The following is a 17,530-nucleotide window of genomic DNA, read 5'->3' on the forward strand; positions in this document are numbered from 1 at the left end:
GAGAGGAGGGGTGGGAGGGTCAAAGGTCAGAGAGAGGGGAGAAAGAGAGAGAGGAGCCGGTTCGCCTTGGCACAACATCTCTCTGGGTGGTGAAGGTGCCCTGTGGTCCGCTCAGCGTCAAATTCCCAGTGCTTGATTGCTGAGGAGGGAGCAGCCGGTCAGCCCAGACAAATTCCCTTCTGGGCTGAGAGAGGTTTGCTAGAGATCCTGCCCCCTTTCTTTCACCCCCCCTTATTTTCCCTTTTTCGAGTCTGTGTGGCGGAGGTGGAGAGAAGGGAAGGAGACCTGGAGGTGTGTGTGTCCAGAGTGCAGAAGCAGCGGCGGGTTCGTCCCCAAGGCAGTGGTCCCAGCGATGGCTGGTTCGCAACTGCCGAAAAAGGGTCGCCCTGCTGGAACGAGGAGCGAGCCCTGCCTCTTCGCCGTGGGGTGGGTACTTGTCAAAATCCCAGTGCCTTCCTTGCACAATTTGCAGAGGGTTAATTGACCCTTTCTTGTCCGCCAGGGGGCAATTTTCTGCCCCCACCTCCCTCCAATTTGGTGCAAGAGCTAAAGCTTTGCCTGGAATCACTAGGTGTTTTTTTGGGTTTTTTTGGGTGGGGGGGCCTTAACAGTGTGGGGATGTGGAGCATCTAGAAGGGAGCCCAGAGAGAGGGGATTCAAAGCGGGGTCGGGGTGGGCAGGCAGCATGCGCCAACTAGCTTGTTCCCAAGGCGGAATTTTGAATGCAACAACTGGAAATCCACTTCCCCCCCTGAAGGATGTGACTCCAAGATTTGGGGAGGAGGGGGGAGCTGTTAAGAAAACCTGCAAAGGTACACTGCATGTTCCAGGCTTTAATTTTTTTATTTTTTTAAGATCCGAGCAAGGGAACGAAGGAGTGGTGATCGCGGGGCGTGGGGCGTCAGAGTTTCAGTCTCTTTGGGATAGGGGAGCATCGCTTGCCTTTTGCTTCGGAGAACCCAGACCTCCCCCCAGATCATTTCTCCCTCCACAACCCCTCTTCTATGGCGGTAGGGGGAGACTCCCCCCCTCTCTTCTTGAACACCCTCCTTGCGAACTTCTGAACTTTTGCTGCTTTTCGGGTGGGATTCAGCCATGCATGGGTGCAAAATTCACTTTGCGTGGATATCATTGGCTGGGAGGTCTTGTGCCAACATACCCATTTCTGCCCCCCCCTCCCCACGAATGTCATAAAAACAAACTCACGGGCATCCACTGAAACTGAGTGTCGTAGGATTCAGGGCAGGCGAAAGCCCGTCGTCGTGCGGCACAGAGTTAAACTCTGGAATTCCCTGCGACAGTGGCCATTTCTCAGGGCTTTAAAAGAGAATGAGGCAAATTTGTCTGCTCTGCCTTCACGGAGACCGTAATGCTTGAAACCACAGAAGGGGAAAGGGCTCTTGCGCTGGGGTCTCGCTCGTGCGTTTACCATCATGCGCAAAATGCGCCAGAAAGTGAGAGAGGCCACCCACACTTTTTCTTGACCCATGTTTTGATTTTATCGCCTACCGGTTAATTCTCCCGGGCCCTGAGAGCTTCTCTCGCCATTCTGCAGCCACGCCTCGCAAAGATCCGATCGCACCCACAGAGGAACTGACGCTCGGTTAAGCAAAACCTCTATTTTGGATTTTCCGCGCATCTGATAAGATCCGGTTCAGAGGGCAAGATCAGATCCCTGCAAAGCGCATCCGTGGAACAGCGGGCAAGCCCTCAAATCTGATCGGTCGGGACACAGTATGATCAAAATATGGGTCAAACGAAAGTGTGGGTAAAGCCCACAAAATCCAAATTTTATGCGATCGATTTGCCCCTGGCGGTGCGTACCTGAGCAGCCTACATTCAGGTGTGATTTTTTAACCTGTCCATTCTCCCTGTTTCACCCAATTTGCTGTTTTAATCAACCTCGCCTTGATGTTCGATATAAAAAATGTCCGTTTAAAAATAAATAAATCACAGAAAGCTTGTCAGGAGCGCTTTTAAAGAGGTGAGCTTTCTGGGTTTTTGAAGGACAGGGAAACTCTGGTTTTAGCCGGGGTGGGGAGTTTGGGACAGCAGTTGTTTCCAGTGAACAATGTGTGGACGATGGGAAATTAAAGGATGGGTCCTTGCTTTGATGCAATGCCGTCCGATTTCCTTGCAAACAGTTCCTCCGTAAATAAATTGGCACCAAGGCGCAAGACGCAGGTCACCTGGAAGCACCCTGCCTAAAACGTCTGCAAAGTGGGTGCTCCCAGGTGGGTCCTTATTTCAGGATCTGTGCAAGTGCAATTTTGTTTTGTTTCGCACAAGCCGCAGGACGTTTTTGGCGTCGGGAACGCCAGCCCGTTCGCCCTCCCCGTTTCCTTTGAGCTGACCCTTTTCCTGTGAAACATCCAGCAAGTTAAAAAAACACAACAGTTGCCAGTGAAGGAATGAATGACGTTAAGCCCCAGCTTGGAAGTAGCTGGTCTGTCGAGAGCCGCAAATTTAAATTGGTGTGAAACAGGTTTAAAAGTTACGCTTCTCCCTGTCCAAAGAACGTAGTTTGGCAAAAGTGCCGAGTGTGCTTTTGTTAGCGACTTGCAGCCTTTTCCTACCAGATGGCGGCTACTCCGGTTGACAGAACTGGACAGCTGGAAGGGAACCCCAAAGTCATCTAGCCCAACCCCTTGCGACGCAGGCTTCTCATTCGAGAGACAAAGCAGTTCCGATGGGTTTAGACGTGCACCTCCTCCTTTGCAAACCTGTTTCCCCCTTGTTCCTTCCAGGGAGGCCAATCTTTCCTTCCCTCTTTGGGCTAGGTTTTCCGCGCACGATGCGGCTGGGATCCGACCTCTCTCCTCCTGGAGCGAAATGGAGTTTTGGATTTCTTCTCTGTAGTTACGTCTGGGTTGGCAACCGACCCAAAGAGCAGGTGGGATAGCAGGGTGAGGCCGGGAAACAGCACCCTTCAAGAGAGAAGCTCTAGCACAGAAAACCGAGTCGAAATGTTCAAAGCCCTTCTCCGTGCAGTGCCGAGTTAGACTATGGAACTCCCTGCCACAGGAGGCAGAGATGCTTCTGGGAACCAGGAGAACGCTTTCTGCTCGCATCCGGTTGGCCACTGCGAGGATGGGCCGTTGGCCTGATCCTGCCGCCCAAATCCACCCCGTTTGCCCTGCATAAGCTCCGCCTGCCCATCAAACCCTGCCCCTGATCAATGCCCACCTCCGCAGGGCTGAGCCTTCTTCCCCGCGTGCCTCTCTCCCCGTAATACGCAGCTTGGCTAGCTTGCATGAGCCAGCTATTGTTTCCTCCGAAGGCGCTCCTTTTCTGTGTGTGCCTTTTTTCTCTTTGCTTGGGGGCCGGGTCGTGTAGGTTGAAGGGGAAGGGAGGGCCGGCGGCTCTTTCTCAGATGGGGGTGGCGCAGGGGCGAAGTCTAAAGGGTGTGCCGCCGCCGCCCCCCGACCCTTCGTTCCCGACTTCCATCTCCCATCCCCACCGTGCAATATGGACCCATCTATGCACCCACACGCACTTCCAGTGATCTCCTGGGATCCCCAGGGAGATTCCTCGCCCCCTGCTCGGCCGTAGTACGCTCTTTCTAGAGCGACCTCGTACTTGCTGGCTCCAGTAAGATGGGGGATCGTAGAAGAATAGGATTGTAGACTTGGAAGGGACTCCCAAAGGTCATTCAGTCCAACCCCCTGCAATGCATGAAAGGGAAATGTGATATTTTTGTTTGCAGAAGCACATCGTTCTTGGATGGGTGTTTGGCTCTCGTTTTTCCTTTCCCCTCCTTTTCTCTCTCCCGTCCCCACGGCTGCCTTCCTCGGTTCTCGTGCCTCTGGCGTTCATTCTCATGGTTGGGGGCGTGTGGGGAGACCATTATCGTTTCCAGAATATTCCGACGACGACGACGAAAGAGGAAAGACGAAGGGGAGCGGATGAAGGCCGGTCGCGGGGAGGGGGAGGGCGGTTTTGGTTCTTAAGCCATTCTGAAGACTCCATCTGAACTTGGCGATGTTCCGAGTTGGTTTCCTTTTTTTAAAAAAAGAAAAGAATAAAAGAAGTTTATTATAAATATAAATAAATATATATATAGATATCTCCATTTTTTTAAAAAAGGAAAACAATTATTTTGTAAAAAAAAAAATGAACAAAAACAAAAATTTAAAATGATTAAATAGACGGGGGAGGGTGGGAGGGCGGGGAATAAAAGCGAAATCTGTGCCAAACTCAGCAAACTTGGATGGGGCTGGGGAGCATATTTTTTTCGGGGTGGTTTGTTTGTTTGTTTGTTTGGGAGGGGGGAAAGAGGGGGGCCTGTTCTCTTGTGTTTTTTTTTTGCAAATACCGCGTTTCCTGGGACTCCTGTGAACACAAAAAAAATAAAGTCTGTGCCAAGGAACGGAATGAAGTTCCAACGTGGGGTGCGAATGCACCTCTGGAATGAGAGATGTCAGCGCCTTACACTGTTGCCAAATGCTGACCCCCCCCAAAAAAACCCTCGCCCCTTTGTCCTTTTCACCCCAAAAGCGCCAACTGCAATATCCCGGATCCGTCCGCCGGCGGAGAAAAGCACAGGCCATTTTGTTTGGAGGTCCAAGATGGCAGCCCAGATGTTCTCCGCTGACCCAACATGGCCGCCTGAGGGACGACAACTGCGGCGGCAGCTCCGAAACCGAAAGGTTGCTGCGCGGGGCCTCCCCTCCGTTTGTTTCCGACGCCGTCCTCCTTCCCGTTCGCCAAATCCAAGGCGGCCCTCTTTGTTTCCAAAAGCCAACCGACGTGGCCTCCTCGGGGGCGGCTCCGTCCCACCGTTCAAGATGGCCCCCTTGAAACGACGCCTCCGCCACCTCGTTTTCTAAAAAAAATCAGGCGCGGCCTCCACCCGTCGGCTTCGCAGGCCGGCGCAAACCCGACTCAGAGGATTTATTCTTGCTATGATGACGACGGCCATCGTCCTCGCCGTCCCCTTCCGACATTTCAAGATGGCCGCCGCCCCGTCCTTGTGGCCCGTTTAAGATGGCCGCCTTCCCACCGCCATGCGCCGCGACCCAAAATGGCTGCCAGGAACCTCGCCTCAGGCGGCGCAAGGAGGAGGGTCGGCCTCCCCTCCTGCCGCCATTGTTCCCCCACTTGCGAACTGGAGAGAAATCTATTTTTATGAGACTTTAGGTTTGGGGCCAGGAAGGGGTTGATTTGGGGGTTTAGCAGAAAAAAAGCGAATTCTTTCCTGCACTCGGGGGCCACACACACCCACGGCCGAAATCTGGGCCCCCTCCCCGAACTTGCGGACTCTTGCCGCCCACCCCAGAAAAGAAGGACCATTTCTCATGGAAGAGGGCGCGATTGAAATCAAAAACACAAATCCCAAGGTGGTGCTCTTCTTCTTCTTCCTCTTTTCTTTCTTTTTTAAATTTCGTTGGTTTGTTACGATCGAGACGCAGCTGGTGGGTCGAAACGCCTCTGGGGTGGGTTGTGCGCCCCCCCCTTCCAGCCTCCGAGAGAAGAGGGACTTGGGGTGCAATTTGGGGGGAGGCGGGGGTCCGAGCTGAGATGCTGTACACATTTTTAAACCTTGCAAGAAATGGAAAATGATATTGTAAATATATAAAAAAAATGATTTAGCTGCTGGGTGTGCTTCTTGAGCTCTTGGGGGGCTACGGCGGGGTGGGGTGGGGGCAAGACCCCCGGGCTTCACCCTTGGAAAGAGCCTTTTGTAACCTGGGGCTGGCAGGCTGCCTTGGACTACAAATCCTATCGTGCTGGGAGTTGTAGTCCCAAAGAGCCAGAGCTGGCAGGGGCTGATGGGAGTTGGAGTCCAAAACAGAAGGAATTGACAGGGGCTGATGGGACTTGGAGTCCAAAGCAGATGGAATTGGCAGGGGCTGATGGGAGCTGGAGTCCAAAGCAGATGGAATTGGTGGGGGCTGATGGGAGCTGGAGTCCAAAACAGAATTGGCAGGGGCTGATGGGAGCTGGAGTCCAAAGCAGATGGAATTGGTGGGGGCTGATGGGAGCTGGAGTCCAAAACAGAATTGGCAGGGGCTGATGGGAGTTGGAGTCCAAAACAGAAGGAACTGGCAGGGGCTGATGGGAGTTGGAGTCCAAAACAGAAGGAACTGGCAGGGGCTGATGGGAGTTGGAGTCCAAAACAGCCAGATCTTGCAGGGGCTGATGGGAATCCAAAACAGATGGAATTGGCAGGGGCTGATGGGAACTGTAGTCCTAAACAACTTGAGGGCTCCAAATGGCATAAGGCCGGTTAGAAAATGGCTACCCCTTCGGAGGATGCTCTGCCTTGCGCCATGTGCTCTACCAATGTGCGGCAGCGGCCAAAGGTAGCAGACGCTGTCGCCTCCCTTGTGTCCGGCGTAACTTAGCTGGATCCCAGATCTCGTCCCTGTTCGCTCCAGTTAAAAGGATCTGGAAGCACATCATAGAAGAGAACCGCCCCCCTTTCCGCAGGAAGCCCTAGAGCGCCATCATCGGCCCAAGTCGAGGTGCTGCTGGGCCAGGCAGACTAACCTGGCCTATCACAGAACCGTCGTGTTCTAAGGGCCCCCATGTGGTCATCCATCCCAACCCCCTGCAGTACAGGAGCCACAGCCAGGACACTTCCTGTTGGATTGCTGCCTGGACCATAGCTGTCAACCGTCCCTTATTTGGCGGGAAACTCCCTTATCCCAGCGCCATGTCCCGCTGCTGTCCCTTCTTGATGATGTCCCTTAAATTTCCCGGGTTTCAAAGGAAGCAGCTCCTCTCCCTCCCTCCCTGCCGGCCAGGGAGGAGGGAGGTTCCAACTGGGTTGCTTGGCTGCGTTGCTCACCCAGTAAGGAGTCTGAGAACGACTGGGGGGTGGAGCTTGCATGCCTTGTGCCAATCAAATCGGCCGCGTTGCCTGGGGACTCGCCTTTGCTCAGCGCTTCCCAGCGGAGAGGTGAGGGTGGTTTTCCTTGCTGAATCCCCTTTGCCGGGTTGCTGCGCTGTGGGAACCACTGTTTGAGGCTTCGTTTGGCTGCTGGCTGGGCTTTCTGCCTTTGGCTCAGAAGTCGAACATACCTGTGCTCTGAAAATCCCTTATTTTGGCTGCTGATCCCTTACTTTCGAGGCTGCTGGTCCCTTATTTTCAAATCTGTAAGTTGACAGCTATGGCCTGGATGTGCCCCGTGCCTCATCCACCCCGGTGCCTTCTGGGGGGGGGGTGAGGCTGCCCCTCGTCTGGAGGAGCCCTTGCCCCAAAGCAGGGGACGAGGACACATGCTAGGAATGCAGAATGTCTGGGTTCGATCCCCAGTTAGGAAGCGAGTTAGACCACTGGGGTCCATCAGGAAGGCACACACGGACTGGCAGCCCTCCAGGATTTCAGGCCCTGCCTAGCGATCGGATCTTCTCCACTCCAAGTATATGCCCTACCACTGAGCTATGACGGCCCTTCCCCATAAGGTGCCGGGTTCAAATCCTCCCTTATGCGACGTGGCCTGCAGGTCCTCCTGCTCACCTCCTGGGCATCAGCTAGCCATCTCCGCAGGGGGAGAAATTTGGACACCGTCAGCCGAGTCTGCTGTTCAAAGACGCCCCGTGGCTCATTTTAATTGGATTCTTCCCGGCACGGAGAGTAATAGAACTTCCTTTGCCCAAACCGGCTTTGGGAGCAAAGTTTGGAGGCAGCACGCGGAATCGAGGCCGGAAGGGACCCCCCAAAGGCCATCTAGTCCAGCCCCAGGAAATGCAGGAACGTGAGAGGTCAGTGCTCCTTCCCAGGCCCCTATTTCCTCGCTTCTCAACCCCACCCCAAATGCGCAGCACTCCCTTGACACCAAAACTGCCCACTAAGGGCCTGGGTACGCCTCACTTGAATCTGGATCGTGAACCCTTCTTTCTGCCCCATGTTTTCTGCCCCATAGATTCCCTACAGGGCCACTGCTGCAGCTCCCCTATTCGGATTTCCAAAGCGCTGAGAATCCCCAGGTTTATTTAATTCAGCACATTTCATAAAATTTCCACACCAGCCAGTTTTTCCTTTCCTTATATAAAAGGAACAACAACCCCAAAGCGGTTTGCAAAACACTAAGTTTACTGTTTGAAACTCTTTGGAACATTCAAAAAAGGCTAAAATCAGCAAGAAATGAAAAGTGAATTGAAACGTACACACCGACGTTCTGCACATCTGGCTCAGATCGCCTGAGCAAAAATCCTTCCGAAAATGTACATCAAGTGGCAAGGAGTCCCAGAGGGTAGGGTATTATGAGGCAAACATACCAGAACTGCCCTCTGGAAACCTGCAGGGGGAAAATGGAGGGCAGGGAGCAAGCCCGGTCTCCCCAACAGGGGGCGCCGTGGGGCTTGCGACCTTCCCCAACCCGGTGCCCTCCGCACCTGTGGGGCTACAGCTCCCGGCCGCCCGCAGGCCCATCTCCTCTCCCATTAGGCTCCCCAGTTCGGAATCCCAGAACCGTGGCCTAGGAAGGGATCCCCCAGGGATCAACTAGCGCGGCACGGAAACTGCAGCTTAAAAGGATCCACTGCTTTGAAACCTCCAGTGAAGAGCTGTGACCCCCAAACCTCCGCAGGGCATCCTGGCCGAGGCGGAAGGAGGGTGAGAAGAAGAAGAAGATATCTCTAGGGAGATTTGGGGGGGCAGGGATTGCGCAGGCCAAAGCCAATGGGTCCTGCAGCCTCGCCCCCCCATTGCAGCGGCACAAAAGCGACGTGACCTATATATTTTTTGCAAACAGTGCAGAACAGTGGCTTCGTCGCAAGGGAACCCAGAGGGGGGACACTGCGGAGGATTTTGGAGGGGCAGGCGAGGAGAAGGGCTTGGAAGAGGGCGGGAGGCGGGGGGGTCTGATTGGCAGCGCTATGGGGCAGCCCCCTTCCTCCCTCTCCATCCAGACCCATTCCCCTCTCTAAGCTCTACATCCATCTCGCCTTAATTGCCTCTCATCCTCCATCCTCTGCTTTCTCTCCTGTCTTCTTTTTTCTTCTTCTTCTTCTTCACCTCCCTCCCTTTCTCCCTTGCAAGTCACGGGATCCCCAAAGGTCATCCAGTCTAATAATAATAATAATAATAATTTATTATTTATACTCCACCCATCTGGCTGAGTTTCCCCAGCCGCTCTGGGCGTCTCCCAATCGAGTGTTAAAAACAGTACAGCATTAAATATTATAAACTTCCCTAAACAGGGCTGCCTTCAGATGTCTTTTAAAGAGAAGATAGCTGCTTATTTCCTTCACATCTGAAAGGAGGGCGTTCCACAGGGCGGGTGCCACCACCGAGAAGGCCCTCTGCCTGGTTCCCTGTAACCTCACTTCTCGCAACGAGGGAACTGCCAGAAGGCCCTCGGAGCTGGACCTCAGTGTCCGGACTGGACGATGGGGGTGGAGACGCTCCTTCAGGTCTACTGGGCCTTTGAGGCTGTTTAGGGCTTTCAAGTTCAGCACCAACACTTTGAATTGTGCTCGGAAACATACTGGGAGCCAATGTAGGTCTTTCAGGACTGGTGTTATATGGTCTCCCAGTCCCCAGTCTGGCTGCCGCATTCTGGATTAGTTATAGTTTCCGGGTCACCTTCCGGGTCTCCATCTGGTACGCAGGCTGAGACCCTATCTGCCTGCAGACTGTCTCGCCAGAGTGGCGCATGCTCTAGTTATCTCCCGCTTGGACTACTGCCATGCACTCTACGTGGGGCTACCTTTGAAGGTGACCCGGAAACTGCAACTAATCCAGAACGCGGCAGCTAGACTGGGGACTGGGAGCAGCCGCCGAGACCACATAACACCGGTCTTGAAAGACCTACATTGGTTCCCAGTACGTTTCCAAGCACAATTCAAAGTGTTGGTGCTGACCTTGAAAGCCCTAAATGGCCTCAGCCCAGTAGACCTGAAGGAGCGTCTCCACCCCCATCGTCCAGCCCAGACACTGAGGTCCAGCTCCGAGGGCCTTCTGGCGGTTCCCTCATTGCGAGAAGTGCAGCTACAGGGAACCAGGCAGAGGGCCTTCTCGGTAGTGGCGCCCACCCTGTGGAACACCCTCCCCTCAGATGTCAAAGCGATAAACAACTACCTGACATTCAGAAGACATCTTAAGGCAGCCCTGTTCAGGGAAGTTTTTAATGTGTGATATTTTAGTTTATTCTTGGTTTCTATGGAAGCCGCCCAGAGTGGCTGGGGAAACCCAGCCAGGTGGGCGGGGTACAAATAATAAATTATTATTATTATTATTATTATTATTATTATTATTATTATTCCTTCTGCATGCTGAGCAGCTGATAGCCATGTTCAAATATATAAAAGGATGTCACATAGAGCAGGGAGAAAGGTTGTTTTCTGCTGCTCCAGAGAAGCGGACACGGAGCAATGGATCCAAACTGCAGGAAAGAAGATTCCACCTAAACATTAGGAAGAACTTCCTGACAGTAAGAGCTGTTTGACAGTGGAATTTGCTGCCAAGGAGTGTGGTGGAGTCTCCTTCTTTGGAGGTCTTTAAGCAGAGGCTTGACAACCATATGTCAGGAGTGCTCTGATGGTGTTTCCTGCTTGGCAGGGGGTTGGACTCGATGGCCCTTGTGGTCTCTTCCAACTCTGTGATTCTATGATTCTATGATTCTATTCTATGCTCTGCCGCTGAGCTGAGCTCCTCCTGGTTCTAGTCCTCCGACAAACAGGAGCCTTCTCCTAGCCAATATTGTCCACACGGACTGGCAGCAGCAACGCTGAAGAAGACATCTCTCCCAGCCCAACTGGAGATGCCATGGGGGGGCGGGGCGCTGAACTTGGGTCCTTCTACATGCCAAGCAGGCGACCAAACCGTAAAGTCATCTGGTCCAACCCCCTGCGATTCAGAAATCCTGTCCACATCCCCTGGCAATCCCCCCCTCCCCTCCTGGTCTTTTGCCCCTGCCTGTGAATTTCACACCCCCACCCCAAAAACATATATTCTCTCTGCTCCTCCCTTGCTCCAAGCATGTGCCCATAAATCCTTCTCTCCACACCCCCCCCCCAGAAAAAACCCCCTCAACCCTTAAGCCGCCCTGAGCCTGGCCTTGGCTGGGGAGGGCGGGGTATAAATAAAAATTATTATTATTATTAAGCAGCACCAGGGCAGCCAGCTCCTAGGGGCCCGAGGTCCCTTCGACCCCCTCCCCAAAATAAAATATTTAAGGGGGCCTGGTATGGGCTTAGCCAGGATCTATGGGGGGGGCAGAACCCAGATATCTGTGATGCAATTAGTTAGTTAACTATTTCTATTTATTTACTTGGTTTAGGGGGGCAGCTGTCCCCTCTGCACCCCACTGGCTCTGCCCACGGTGCTTGCCACCCCCCCCAAAAAAATCGATGAGCAAGACGTGCGTGCGATCGATTATGCAGAAAGAGGTTATCTGCCCCCCCCAATTCTTTTATTCAATTGGCACCCCAAAGGGGCTGCAACGGAGAGGTCGGCACTTCTGGAAGGGAGGGGGGGGTTCAGTCCAGAAAAGGACCCCCCCCGTCATTTTTTTTTTGCCGGGAGGGGGGGGATCCTTTTCCCAAGTCACGCACGGACCAGTCGAGGTTGGGAAGGGAAGGGGGATGCGCGTGGAGGAGACGAGGAGGCGACGCGTGTCAGCGTCACGTGGGGAGGGGGGCGCTCCCCCTCTGCCTCTTTTGCATTCTGGCTCTGCGCTCAGGGCTGCTAAAAATAGCCTTCCTCTCCCTCTCTCTCTCTCTAACCCCCACCCCCAACTATGTCGCAGAGAGAGGGGGGGATGGATGGGGGGGAGAAGGGGGCGGTGTGATGGCGCAGGGATGTCATGGCAACGCCTGACTGGTTGCCCCCCCCCTTTCAAAAGGATGCAAAGGGGAGGAAGGGGGTTGGGGGGGGAGAGACAGATGAGAGGCTGATGGACGGAGAAAACTGGGGGTCCCTATTGTGGGAGGGGGGCGCAGATGCGGACTGGAGGGCATAGCTGTCCCTTTCCTTGCGAGGAATCCTATCCGGAATAAGGGAATTTCCCTTATCAAATAGGGAAACGTTGACAGCTATGGTTCCTGAACCTGGGATGGGGGGGAGTGTTTGTTTGGGGGGGTTATTGTATTTTAGTGTTTTGTTGGAAGCCGCCCAGAGTGGGCGGGGTATAAATGAAAAATTATTATTATTATTATATTGGGGTTCAGCACCCAACACCCTAGGTGGGTGCAGTCAGACTCCAGAGGTCGGCGAAGAATATTTCCCCCCCCCCAAGTGTCCAAAAATCCAGTAAGCAGTGTGTGAGAGAGAGCCGGGCTTCCTTGCTCAAAGGCACTCTGCACATGCTCAGGGGCCCTGCGTCCTCCTCCCCTTAGCGCCACTAAGGAGCCGGAGGGGCCGTCTAGCCCAGGGGTCAGCAGACTTTTTCAGCAGGGGGCCTGTCCGCTATCCCTCAGACCTTGTGGGGGGCCGGACTATATTTTGGGGGGAAATACAGTAATGAACGAATTCCTACGCCCCACAAATAACCCAGAGATGCATTTTAAATAAAAGGACACATTCGACTCATGTAAAAACATGCTGATTCCCGGACCGTCCGTGGGCCGGATTGAGAAGGCGATTGGGCTGGATCCGGCCCCCGGGCCTCAGTTTGCCTACCCACGGTCTAGCCCAATGACCAGTTTTATGCCCAACGCGGGTCTCGAACCCGAGACCCTGAGATTATAAGAGCCTACCAAATGAACTCTCTGTTTGTTTTGGAGGGGCGAGAGGAAAGGCCTTGGCTCAAGTCAAGTTCGGGGTGTAGTGTGGGAACCGGTGGTGGGGTGCAGTGGTTAGAGCGCCGGACTCGGGTCTCAGTTCAAATCCCCTTTCTAGGCCTCACCTCACAGGGATGTTGTGGGGATGAATGGAAGAATGGAAGAACCATGCACACTCCGCTTTGCGCTCCTTGGAGGGGAAAAAGGTGCAATATAAACACAACAAACAAACAAACAAATGGTTCTTACTCCCTACTTTCCAAAATTGTGATATGTTGGTCTGGAGGAAGGAAGTCGAGGCTCCCCATCGCAGAGATCTTTTCCCTCTCTAAATAATAATAATAATAAATAAATAATTTTATTTATACCCCACTCTCCCCAGCCAAGACCGGGCTCAGGGCGGCTAACACCAGCTATAAAAACAATGGATTAAAAGACAACTTAAAAACGAGATTCAAATGCAACATGAAAATGCAGCCTCATTTCAGTAGAAACTCAAATCAAAAACTTTGGGGGGGATGAAAACGTCAAATCTTCACCGAGGCATATATATATAAAAAGGTAAAGGTACCCCTGCCCGTACGGGCCAGTCGTGTCCGACTGTACGGTTGTGCGCTCATCTCACTTAAGAGGCTGGGAGCTGGCACCGTCCGAAGAAACTTCCGGGTCATGTGGCCAGCGTGACGAAGCTGCTCTGGCGAGCCGGCACCAGCGCAGCACACGGAAACGCCGTTTACCTTCCCGCTATAAAGCGGTACCTATTTATCTATTTGCACTTAGGGGTGCTTTCGAACTGCTAGGTGGGCAGGCGCTGGGACCGAGCAACGGGAGCTCACCCCGCCGTGGGGATTCGAACCGCCGACCATGCGATCGGCAAGCCCTAGGCACTGAGGTTTTACCCACAGCGCCACCCGCGTCCCTTCATATATATATATATATGCATATAGATAGATAGATAGATAGATGATAGATAGATATAGAAATATGCAGATATATATAAATGAATATATATATGTGCAGATATGTGTGTGTGTGTGTGTGTGTGTGTGTGTGTGTGTATAAATTAATGAGGCCAGGTGAGTGCTGAGCAAGAGCCACTCTGTGCATGCTCAGAGGCCCTCGCCACGCAGCCCACTGGGAAAAAAGAAATGTCAGCAACCATGTGCTACGAGTGGGGAGGGGGCGTTATGGGACGATTTGGGCTATAAATAGGTTTTGGGGCTGAGCCCGGGAAACTGCGTCTCCAGCCAGGCGTTTAACATTCCTGCTCCGTAACCTGCGGCAGCCGGAGGTGCCTTGTGGGGTTTCTCAGGCGCCGCCTTCCCTGTTCATTTATATTCTCCGGTGACAGGCATGGATAATTTATACGCTGGCAGTGGCAGATTAAAAGCTGCTTCGCTTCCTCTCAGCACAGGGTGTTCGCTCCGAGCCCGACTCCTGCCTCTCGGCTGGGGAAAGGACCCAGGCGTCCGGGCTGAGGCTCACCCTCCCCCAAATCATCTGGGAGAAAAGGCCTCACTCAGGGGTAGAGCACCTCTCTGTTTAACCCAGGGGTCAGCAGACTTTTTCAGCAGGGAGCCGGTCCACTGTCCCTCGGACCTTGCGGTGAGCCGGACTATATTTTGGAGAAAAATAATAAATGAATTCCTCTGCCCCACAAATAACCCAGAGATGCATTTGGAATAAAAGGACACATTCTGCTCATGTGAAAACACGCTGATTCCTGGGCCATCCGCGGGCCGGATTGAGAAGGCGATTGGGCCGGATCCGGCCCCCGGGCCATAGGTTGCCGACCCACAGTCTAACCTACCTGGCAAGCAGCCTCATTTTAAAAGTAACTGATAAATCAAAACCATAAGGAGAGGGAAACATAAGGGTCAGACTGAGTCTAAACCAACGGCCAGGCGGAACAGCTCTGTCTTGCAGGCCCTGCAGAAAGATGTCAAGTCCCACAGGGCCCTAGTCTCCTGGGACAGAGCGTTCCACCAAGTCGGGGCCAGTACTGAAAAGGCCCTGTCCCTAGTTGAGACCAATCTAACCACCTTGTGACTTGGGACCTCCAAAATGTTGTCATTTGGGGACCTCTCCGCGGGGCATACCAGGAGAGGCGGTCCCGTAGGTACGAGGGTCCTAGGCCTCATAGAGCTTTAAAGGTCAAAACCAGCACCTTAAAACCTGATCCTGTACTTTGGCAATAGCCAAAGGAAGATCTCTTGCTGGCCCTTTTGCTAGGTTTCTTTTGGGGGACTGGAGGGAGACTAGTTCTTGGGATTCTGCCACTTATAGAACAAAAGTGTGTGTGTGTTATATATAAAGGTAAAGGGACCTCTGACCTAACTCCTCCCAGATCCAAGCAATCGCTTCTTCCACTTGTCCTTTGCAATATTTCCCTCCTTCTTCACCTCTTCGCAGCTCAGGCCTCCGTCTCTGGGATGTTTGCAAGTGGAAGTTTACGTAAGGATAACAGAATATCCCCTGACACTCGCCCGGCCATCTGGCTTCTGCGGAGCCTGGTTTCGCTGCCTCAAAAACCCTTCTTTGCATCTCTCGCGCCTTTATGCGCCCGTCTTTGAAATGGGCGCGTCGAAAGGCCTCGTCTGCAGGGGCTGAGGAGTGGCTGGGGCTTGGGGGCCCAACGCAGACCTCCGAAGGCTCTCCAAATAGAGGTCCTCTTTCAGCAGAGCCGCTGTGGGCAACCTCAGGGCCAGAATGTGGCCCTTCAGACCTGCCTGCCTGGCCCTCAGAATGCTCCCCAGGCCCCGCCCAGTCTCCCCAGGCCCCGCCCCTCGCAGGCCCTATTTCCCTCCCAGCTTGAATGTTTCTTTTTTTAATTTAATATAATTTTTATTAGTTTTTTTAAACGTATCATTTTCAACAGTAATTAAACATACTTTTACATCTTATTCACATTTTTGACTTCCATCAATCCTGTCTGAAAATTTCCCAATCTAATCTCTCAGTATGCATTTCTTATCTTCCCTATTACATTTCAAACACATAACCAATATCTCTATCTTTTTCTACTTTGTAACACTTCGTATATTTCTCCTTACAAAACCTCTTGTAGTCCTACTAGCATAATTTGTCGATTACAGTTGCTCTTCGAATAATTCATATACTTCTTCCGATCTTCTGTCAATCTCTGGTCCCGCAGGTTTCGAATCCTCCCTGTCATTTTGTCCAATTCTGCAGAGTCCATTAATTTCGTCTGCCATTCTTTTTTCGTCGGAATTTCTTCCTGTTTCCATTTCTGGGCTAATAATACTCTTGCCGCAGTTGTTGCATATAAAAACAATTTAACATCTTGCCTATTAATGTCCTGACCTATAATACCAAGTAAAAATGCTTCTGGTTTTTTAAAGAATTTATATTTCAACATCTTTTTCATCTCATTATATATCATTTCCCAGAAGTTCTTTACTTTTTTACATTCCCACCACATATGAGAGAATGTTCCTTCTCCGGCTTGGATGTTTCTGCTCGCCTGGAAAGTGCTCTTGAACCCGGACCGCGCCTCTTGCTTGGCTTGGAGGACAGAGGGGTGAACCCCAGGGCGTGTGTGTGTGTAGAAACCACCCCGTTGGGCAAACGTCCACCTTAGTCGCCGCACCTACTTTTTCCTCTGGCCCCGCCCCAAAGCTACCCAGAAGCGGATGCGAATCTCAGGCTGCATTGCAAGGGTTGGACTAGATGACCCCTGGGTTCCCTTCTGACTGTACGATTCCTTGAAACGGCATTTACTAGCTCATCCTGCCCTCCAACACCCCACTGACAAAAATCAGGACGCTCGGGTTTTTTGGTCCAAAGCTTTGCAGGAGCGGAGAGGGCTCTTGTGTTCGAATCCTGATTGCGGGTTCCCTCCCCCGGCCACTGGACTAGAAGGTAACCCTAATGGCCTGATCCTGCTGCAGCGCCCTGGTTAGATGCTCCAAACCAAACTCATTCGGAAGCGGGGAGGTCCATTAGGTCCAGTCGTGGCCGACTCTGGGGTTGCGGCGCTCATCTCGCTTTATTGGCCGAGGAAGCCGGCATACAGCTTCCGGGTCATGTGGCCAGCAGGACTAAGCCGCTTCTGGCGAACCAGAGCAGCGCACGGAAACGCCGTTTACCTTCCTGCCGGAGCGATACCTATTTACCTACTTGCACTTTGACGTGCTTTCGAACTGCTAGGTTGGCAGGAGCAGGGACCGAGCAACGGGTGTTCACCCCGTCACGGCGATTCGAACCACCAGCCTTCTGATTGGCAAGTCCTAGGCTCTGTGGTTTAACCCACAGCGCCACCCGCATCCCGGTGCGTATACTTACGTAAAGGTAAAGGACCCCTCTCCAGGTGTTACAGGTGTATGAGAAGAGGGTGTATCTGATGAGGGTGTGGCCTGCGCGTGGAGCAAAACAAACACATTACGCAGGAGTTCAGCCTTGCTGGCATTTCCAGACCACCCACTTGCGCCTCATTTGCATCAGCAGCAGCTTCTCCCTGCAGGCCGGATCATGTCCCTCAGAAGATGGGAGCCTCTTCTCCTCTTTACCTTCCTTGCTTTTCGCTTCAGCAGGGACTTCAGCCGCAAGGCGCTTGTACCGGGTCTGCGCCCCAAAACCGGCTTTCTTCAGCTCTGGGGAGGAAGTGGGAAAGGGAGGGGCAGTAAAGCCTTTCAACAATAAAACTGCCTCTTAGCGCCCCCTGTAGGTAATCCCACGACCACCTCTGGGGCCACAACCACCCCTGTAAAAGGGAAAAGGTAACTATGGGGTTGCAGCGCTCATCTCGCTTTCAGGCCGAGGGAGCCGGCGTTTGTCCACAGGCAGCTTTCCGGGTCATGTGGCCAGCAGGACTAAACCGATTCTGGCGCAACGGAAC

Source organism: Podarcis raffonei, chromosome 13, assembly GCF_027172205.1.
Source record: "Podarcis raffonei isolate rPodRaf1 chromosome 13, rPodRaf1.pri, whole genome shotgun sequence".
NCBI lineage: Eukaryota > Metazoa > Chordata > Lepidosauria > Squamata > Lacertidae > Podarcis > Podarcis raffonei.